This window comes from Diachasmimorpha longicaudata, chromosome 10, assembly GCF_034640455.1.
Source record: "Diachasmimorpha longicaudata isolate KC_UGA_2023 chromosome 10, iyDiaLong2, whole genome shotgun sequence".
NCBI lineage: Eukaryota > Metazoa > Arthropoda > Insecta > Hymenoptera > Braconidae > Diachasmimorpha > Diachasmimorpha longicaudata.
The window spans coordinates 4,928,650-4,938,022 of NC_087234.1; positions in this window are offsets into that span (position 1 = coordinate 4,928,650).

Consider the following 9,373-nt stretch of genomic DNA (forward strand, 5'->3'; position numbering starts at 1 on the left):
ACCGACTAGGATAAGATGAATACTAAATTCCGAAGCTCGACGACGGTGTCGCTGCTGTGAAGCCAGAGTAAAAATTTGAAAAGCCCACTTCCTCGACAACTTTTAATAAATTTATTTTCCCAAATGTTCACTAAAAGGGTAATCAATAAAATCGTAGAATCAAAGAATTTCTAATGGGTATTAGTTAATAAAAAAATCGCCTCCCCCCAAAATCAAGGCGCCAAAGAGCGCAGGGCGCACCGGCAAGCGAGAGCGCGACACCTCCCCCCCCCGGGTCCACCCCCTGCCACCCCCGAAAAGCCCGACCTAAAAAACTCCAATAGAAAAAAAAAGCTCTCAACAAAAGGAGAAACCTGTACAACGAGAGGCGAATGGGCTGGTCCGCTCCTACTCCGGGAGATGGAAATTTGCGGGAGCGAGATGGCCTCATATGTATTCCTGAAACAAACGTTCGATCAGGGTGCCGATTGTTGCCAATCATACTCTACCCCGTTCTCTCTCTCTCTACATATATTCTGTCCAACAATTCCCCCTCTCACTTTTCGTTTCGTTCAACGTACCACAGTATTTTCAGTCCTGCGTTTTTCCGCGACCCGACAACGTCTCTCCTTACAATACCTCAAAGCATAAACATATGTAGAATTTAAACTAAAAAAATTTGCCAGAGTGAAGTTTTCCAAATTGAAGGAAATAAAATGCGTCATCGAGTGACGAGGAACGATGACCGAATACTCTGTGTGCGAGGCCGGGCTGTAGGGGGGTGGTGGGTAGGGGGCGGGAGGGAGGAGGGTGGCGTTGGTGGTAGTTGGGGGAGGGGAAGGGGGTTGGGGGAGGACTAGCAAAAGCTCTGGCACAGTGAAATGCGTCCCGGGTTCTCGTGTTTTTGCGGGGAAAATGTTGGAGAGGTGCCGTTGGCATTCGATGATTGATGACGACGGGAAAACTCCCGGCCTATTTGACCCATCCCCCCGACAACCCCCCCATGCATCCCTTCGCCGGAGCCGTTTTACTGTGCGTGAGGTAAAATTGCGTGTGTTGAATTCAAAATCCAGTATTCAAACCTTTTTTCATCCCTTCCACTGGCTTGTGGGAATGATTTTTACAATAGCATGGGGGGTGGGGGGTGTGATGGTGACGGCCAATGATTTTTGGAGGGTGGAGGAGGGAGGTGATGGGTGGAGGGTACAATGGGGGTGCGTGGGTTGGGCCGCAATGACGAAATGAGACGGTGGGGTGAGGGATAAGGGGAGATTAGTTGTTGGTGAGGCTGAGGAAAGATCGAAGTCGATCGATAATTTTTGCAAAATTGGTTTTGCAGTTTGATTTGCGCCGGGAAAGACTAATTATTTAGACAGACGTCACGAGAGGCTCCCCTTCCTGAGCGAAATATTTCATTATTAATTTCTCATGAATTATTTTTCCCAGCGCAAAACAATGGAATTAATATGCAATTACAATAGCTGTACAATGGTGTATCGTTTTGTTAGGCGTGACTAAATACAGAAGACAGGAGAGACAATGGACTCGTGGGGATTGAACCCGATAGATGCTTAATTATTTAAGCGACACCGAAGTAGCGATTGATGGGTAATGGGGGCCCGTCGATCCAGAGGATTCATCCCTCCAACACGTGTACACTGTGACGCACCGTTTGTCGTGTCTGTTAACTCGATGGGAGTGATTCTGAGCGACACGTGAGGAGTCACGGATTAATAAATACATTCCATACAATCATCTAAACAACTGCTAAACTGAGGACAATAAATTTTTGTTGAAGAAAAATCACGGAAAATAAACTTTTTGAAAATTCAGGATCAGCCGGGACAGTCGCTGAGGGGCGAGGGAGGCGGAATGTCGAGGTTTGGGTGCACTATCTCTCGCATATACGAAAACTCTAGGCAATAGTGCGAAGGGCAGTGTCGACTTGCGCGTGCGCTTTTTGCGAAAAATCAATAAAATGAAAAGCTTACCTAATGCCTGGTGTAACCGGAGCGGGTGTAGACTCCGCCTTCTCATCTAGTAGGTGCAGTTGGCCTTTCTCTTCGGCGCTGGGAGTCTCGCTCTTCTGCTTTTGTGGATATTAATGGGAGGAGGGGGAGAATGTGGTGGTGGCAACGTCCTTCAGATAAATCCGGTTATTCTCCACCCAGCGATTCCTGATTATCTAGATCGCTTAGATAATGGAGGAGCATTTGTTTGAATATCTAACTCCCAAAATCGTGAAACTGTTATTTTCCTATTTTTTGGCCAAAACTGTCTCTTGTCCGTTTTCTAAATGAAAAAAAAAATAAAAATATTTGTTTACATTTCAATTTTTGGTTGAACAACACTACTAGGATCTATTCCGTTTTATTTTGGCTCAAAAGGTTCAATTGGTTGCGAATAATTATCATAATGATCATGTCCTAGAAATGGCTCGCCTTTTTCCATATCATATCCACAGAAAAAAATTATAAAATCGATTAGTCAGTTGCATATTTCCTTTAAAATTAATGTGTAAATTTTTTATCAATCTATCGTCTCTCCATCAAATATTCTCACACGAAACATATAATTTTATGGCGATGCATAATTCTGCTCTCAATGTGGAATAAAAATAGTTCATTCGAATTTTTAATCCCGATACTAGCGATCCTGATTATAAAAGGGTAGAAACGGCTTTGCGGAGTGGTTAATTCGCCATGAATTATCAAATACAGAAATTAAAAACCCGGGGAAATGTCCCCATCGAACAATAACAAGTAATTTCTGCGCTTCATCCTCAGACGCAGATACGAAGTAAAATGGTGAATGCGAATGTGGCATACCATGATTAGATTGCGGCTTGTGCTGCAGGCGTTCAGTCCAACCCGGACTAGGTACCCAGGCGCGTTAGCGAATTCGCTCGGTTGAGTGTTGACAAGTCCACATCCTCCGGTGCCTCTAGCGCCCGCGTACCTTGTAATTCTAACGAGCTTAGAGGTACGCCAGAATAACGCTCTGAATTTACAATTGAATTTGTCTCTTTTCCAACAGCCGGAGCTCTTCTCAATCGATTCATTCATCAATGGGACATCATCAAAACGCACGGAGAGAGAAATTCTTGAATAATTACGTGCATGTTCCGTAATCTCCCAGTCAAAACAGGATTCAGTAAAAATTATGGAGCAGTTACGCACTTTGTTAGGGAAATTTCAGGAAAAAATCCAGAACGTTCCAGAAAAAGTAGGAAACGTTTAGTGAATAAATGCGTAACTGGTACGTCATTTTTACTGAATACTGTTCTCACTGGGAGATTACGGAACAGGCGCGTAATTTTTTAGGAATTTTCCTCTCCGTGCGGATGTTAAAAAATTTAATATCTGATTATCTCTCCAAAGTTTTGTAGACGAACAGCCTGTGAAAAATTACTGTTCCAGGCACTAGAATCGAGGTGCCATATTCTAGAATACTTCAAAGTGTTTCACTCACACATAAAAATTCCTATTAATACCGGACATTTTGTAATTAATGATATGAGCCTCCGTGAAATTGACTAAACAGCACTAGAAAATTTGAAGGTCTATCATTTGTTACTTGAGGGTAAATGAAAAATCAGAAACAATCAACTCAATTTGTATTGTAGAAGAAGACATCGATTTTTGCGACATTGGCGTCTAAAAATATTTCCCCTGCCCGCTCCGTAATTGCGAAAAAACAATCAAAAATTGCTAAAAAGCCCCGAAAGAATTGAGGGACCGATTTTCGGCTAAATTTCTACATATACCTTTTACCGAGGGAATACGCGGACTGTGTTTGATTAAACCGTTCATTCGATTTTCGCGTCGGTTGCAGTTACACTCCACCTCTCTCGCAAAACCCGAACCCTAAATTGACGCATATACTCGCGTTTACTTTTTTTCGATTCAATTCAAATTTCATCCTGTTAGTAAACCAAAATAATTCCTGCCAAGCCCACTAATTTGAATCTCTAAATTGGGGAAAATTTGTTTCAATAATACCTCAAACAAGGGCCGCCATTATCAGCGAGCAAGTTCTGAAGATTACAAAATCCCGTAAAAATTGATAGGGGTCTTTTCAAAATTATGTCACTTAACGAAAAACTGATTTTTCCCACGATTTTTCATTCAACACAAAATTATCTTTGACACCCTAAAAACAAAATTTCCAACACCCAAAACTACCCTACCACTCACCCCCTACCCTCGCCCTCTTCCAAACTCCCAAGTTCAATAAAAAAAAAAAATCACCCCCAATTACCGCATCTTAGACATTCCGTCATCGGTAAACATCCGCTGGAGGTCGAGAAAAGGGAAAGCGGAAAGTAAAACCCAATACAAAAAGTGTTGTTACAGGGGTAACGAACTTTTTACAGACACAACGAAGGGGTGTGTGTATGTAAAAAAAAATGAGGTCGGTGGCTGTTGATCCAAAGGGGCTTCCACTCGGTAGTTTTCCAGTGGATTTTGCTTGGACTGTACACAGCCCTCAAGTATAAACCAAATGACCCCTCTCCCCTCTTCCTCCTTCCTTTCGTATACGGTAGCCATGGTAACGATGGGTAACCGTTGGATATTCGTATGTTGGCGTTCATACTGAGAGAGAGAGAAAGCACAACCCCAGGATAAAATCTATCCCCACCTCCCCCCCATCATCCCCCTGGCCCACCGTGGTCCACTCCGTCATTGCTTTTGCGACCGCCTTCCACTACCCACTACCTCCTAAAAACAACGTGTGGTAGTATCATCCTATACATGGAATCACGTGGACCACATCCATGCATCCTCGATAGTTATGCATGTGTGCGAATTGGAGGGAAGAAGAGAGGAGACTGGAGAGGATATGAGGTTGCGATGGGCGAATGAAACGAGAAACGGGAAAGGGGGTGATGAGAAGAGGCTAGGTCGAGAGGGTAGTGTGGATAGGATGAGAGGGGGTGGAGAGGGGAGAGGGCTCCTAATTGCAATGGGTGGATAGGACACCGAAGGGGACCTGGAGAATTGATGCTGGAATTTTGAGGTTAGGTTTAACCCCTCTTTCTAGCATATCAGGAGTCCGAGAGACTAGCTGACGACGTTCACGAGGTGCAGACGGAAAAATTACTGCGGTCGACGGGATAACCGATTGCGGTGGACCAGTGGGGATTTTATAAAGAATATTTTCTTTGGGAACGATGAACATCTTTTTGGATTTTTTTTTAATGAAGGAATGGGGAGTGAGGATGGAACGATGGAGGTGTCTGGGGAAATGGCGCGGGAATTTTGAGGTTAGACTTAACCTGTCTTTCGGGTAGTTCTAGAGCGTCTGTGTAGGTGGCCTGTGGGAGGTGCTTAAGAAAAATTCAGTGAGGGGGTGGAATGAGCGGGCGGTGGAGGATTATGAATTGTTACTTGAGAAAATTAATTTGTATGGAAGATGCAGTTAAATTGTTTTTTAAGAGATTAAGGGATTTATGAATCGGTGCTGGAGTCTTCAGATTCATCTGCACAGGTTTCAAAAAGTGAAGGGGAAAAATTGGTGCGAGGGACCAGGGTAACAGATTCTGGTGGAGCTTTCTGCATTTTCTTAATATTCTGGAATGAAAAAAATTAAAATTATGGGCAGAGCACTACTCGGACAATTATGATGATGAGAAAAATATATATGGACTAATTTTGTAAATATATGGAAAGTAAAATAAAATTTTAGAGAGGGAGATCGTTCTGCGAATTTTGGTTTTCAGTATTTTTATTCACTTTCCTGTGGTTTATGACTTTTTGGGGCACCGCCCTCGAAGGCGAGGGCAACCGATGTTTCTCTTCGTCGGCATGACGAACCGACGGGGAAGGACCAGCGGTGGGCCGAAAGAGAAGAGGGAAAGAGGACCAGGCTTGTGGAGGGAAATGAGAGCTAGCGGAATACGAAATGACTGGTGCGATCAATGAAGGTGAGGCGCGCGCAGCTATCTGAATTTTTTGAAAATCTACCCGCCAACGAGTATCAACCAGCCCCCTTGTATCACCCCCTTGGGGTTTCTCTGGAGCTTCGATGGAGGAGGGTTCTTCCAGGGCGTAGCAAATTGAAAATCTGGGAAATTTCTCATCAAATCGATAACTTAATAAATTCTGAATAATAATATCATTCTAAATTTCGAATGATCAAAAATTAGTTTAAAAAAATTACATTCCTTCTCCGTTGTCTTGCCTTCTAAAGTCACTTTCCAGAAATCTGAAAAATTGAAAACGAAATTATATAAAATTTTAATAAAAAAGAGATGAATTTTTTTTGTGAGAAAAGTTTTTTATTTTAATATCCACAAACATTTTTCTGGGGCTCAGAAATCTTAGAAAACTTTGCTATTCGCCCCCCTAGCGCCATCTCTCATCATTTTTCTGCTCTACTCTGAAAAAACTACCCCCAGAGGGTTTCCTAATGTCATCACAGATGGCGACAGCCGTTTACCCCAACTAAATTCCTAAAAAAATTCTGGTAAATGAAAAACTTCCGAACCCTCAGACGGCCATGCAGTATCGACCCTCCCCCGTCTGCCCCACCCCTTAAACTTTAAGTAATTGGTAGAAAAAGTTTTTTTCCAGCTTAAAAAAACTAGACACCACAGAAGTAATTAACTCCGTCACAAAATTAGGGCATAAAAAACTGAATTAATTCGTTTTTTCACTCGAATTAATTTACCTCCTCACATGATTAGTTCATTCTCAAGCCCCAAAAAAATCTTAGAAATAAATAAACTACTGAATTTGATTTTAATCATTAGTGGTTATCAAAAATAGTTGAAGTCACTCTCTTTTTCTCTACAATTTTAAGCACTAAAGTCTTCTTCTATATAAATTCCATTTACTTATGACAATAGAGATAATACGGTCTTGCAGGATAATTTTCCTAGAAACTATCCTCGTTTACTTTTCTACCCCCGAAACCGTCCACCATTCCCAGAAATAACCCCATCGAAAATTCGAGTCTCCAACCCATCTCTCCCGATTTCAACAAAAAGTCACCCCCGCCCTCTGTAGCCCATTGAATTTTCCCTATAGCACACACGGTTTTCGCGTGAAATTGCTAAAGTTTTAATGAGAAAGTCATTTAACTAGAACTTTCAGTTGCAATACGATGGCACCGTCCACCGCTACAGTTACAACTCTTTCCAAACATTCAAAATAGTTTTCTCTCTCCAAGCGTAACAGTTCCACTTATTTTCGATTTTTTACTGAGATAATCCTTCCTGCCCTCACCCCCTGCCACCGCCACATATGGATTAATTTTACTATTTAAAAAATCACTTAAAAACCACCCCAACATTCACCGAGAAAAAAAAACAAGACATTTCTTCCCAATCCCTTAAGGCAGCTGATTACCCTACGAACCACAGTTGTTTAATTTTCATCCTATAATAATTATTATATAATTAATCATACTGAACCGACCGATGTCTCTATATTTTTAATATTTGTTCCTCATCTAATAATGACCAATGGATCGTACATAACTAACCCACAATTCACGCACCTCCCCTATAATATAATTAATTACATAAGTCCTCCCCTCCCCCTTTCATCAGTCTCTTCCAAAGATTTTCCAAATTTATCATCCGGAGAGCTTGCAACACTGCGTCTGAAAAAAGTTGTTTCTTGAAAAAAATTTTCGAAAGCCCGCAAAAAGCCCTTTCGCATGATCTTTCGGTTCCATCCAAAAAATTTTAATGTAAAAAATCTGTCAAACATAACTAAACAATTCGTAACACCCTCTCAGACGCATGTCCAGGTGTATTCTTGTACCTCCTGAATTTGCGAGTGTTCAGAAGCTCGCGCGCGGTTGCCGTCGCGGGATAATAAATTATTCGAGATAGATGATGTTGCCACGCCACAACGGTCTGGGACTAGGCTCAGTGCACGACGTTACTGTTCTCTGCAACCGGAGTATTTATGCCGAGTCTGGTTGCCATGCTTCATACAACTCGGGAATACCCGTGGCCCGCTGGAAATCCCTCTGAGTTATGTCTACCACGTTGCTCTTGATAGATTTTACAATTTACGATCGGTTAAACGCTAATGTCAAATTGTGAGTTTAAAAAATTTCGGTCTTCGATATATTGAGAACTCTTCCAAGAAACTCACCTTATATTATGCCCCTGGGGGTGAAAAGTATTTTCCGACGAATCTGACGGTATCATCAGAAGAGTCAGAAGAGTCGTCTGCTGGAGAAATTCTAGACATTGAATAGATACAGCATTGGTAATGACACCTTCGCTGATTGGATGGCTAGGGCATCATGTCCACCTAATTTTGGAGAAGGGAAAAATCCTGATAGGGGATGATGAAGTAAGGGACTAGGGGTTTTTACAGTCGCATTGAAGGTCGAACGATGATTTTTGGTGATGGGGGTGGGGTTTATTGAACCCCCGGATTTTACGGCTGTTTCCAGATGAACCCTTGAGCTGTGTCCGTATCATCTCCCGGTCATGGGTCGGATATCAAAACCAACCTCATTTCATAGATTACAGAGGGGTTGGCCTACGGTTTATTAAAGGACAGGGTTTCACAAGTGACAAAAAATGTACAGAGACATTCGTGCATTATTGCTGGTAACCAAATGCTTTTGTACTTCGTTGTTTATTCACTAGGTAACGATAAAAAATAATATCTCACACGGAGGGAAAAATTCTTGAAAAATTACGTGTCTGTTCTGTAATCTATTAGTCAAAACAGGATTCAGTAAAAATTATGGAACAGAATATTGTTTTGATGGCAGATTAGGGAAGAGGCGCGTTATTTTTAAATAATTTTTCTTTTCGTGCATCGACAAAATTAAAAGTTCTCCGTTAAGGTAACAATGAAAAACACTGGTTTACTTTCTCCCCTTTTTATTTCATCAATCCGCTATTACAAGAGTCACCGCATTCAGCACAACTGGACCAACATCGTCCGTCATAAAAGAACCGGATCGGCACTTCTGAGATGAGTCCTCCCCAGTATTCACTTATCTCCACAGTAGCTGTAGAAAAATTCTGACCTTTCTCATGACCACGATCATCTCCTCACGGACCACCAACAGGTTTTCTCGAGCGGTGTCTGCAAAGCAAAAGAATAAAATTCAATTCTCTCACCGAATCTCCTCTGGGAACTCCCATCTCCGTTCTACTGTGGGATGAAATAATAACGAATTTCTTTGATACTCCGGAACAGATGTAAAATCACAGAGAATTCCATCGCCCGAGGACGGCAATTACCAGTGGCTAATTAAATGAGCATTTCCCGCCTAAATGACGTCTCTGTATCGATTGAAATGAACTAAAAATTTTCAGCGACGAGGGAAACAGAGTTACCCAGTTGGTCAATATCATCTCCAATCAGTTCTGACTTTCTGAAAGACCTCATCCAGGATGAAATACTAACGCAAT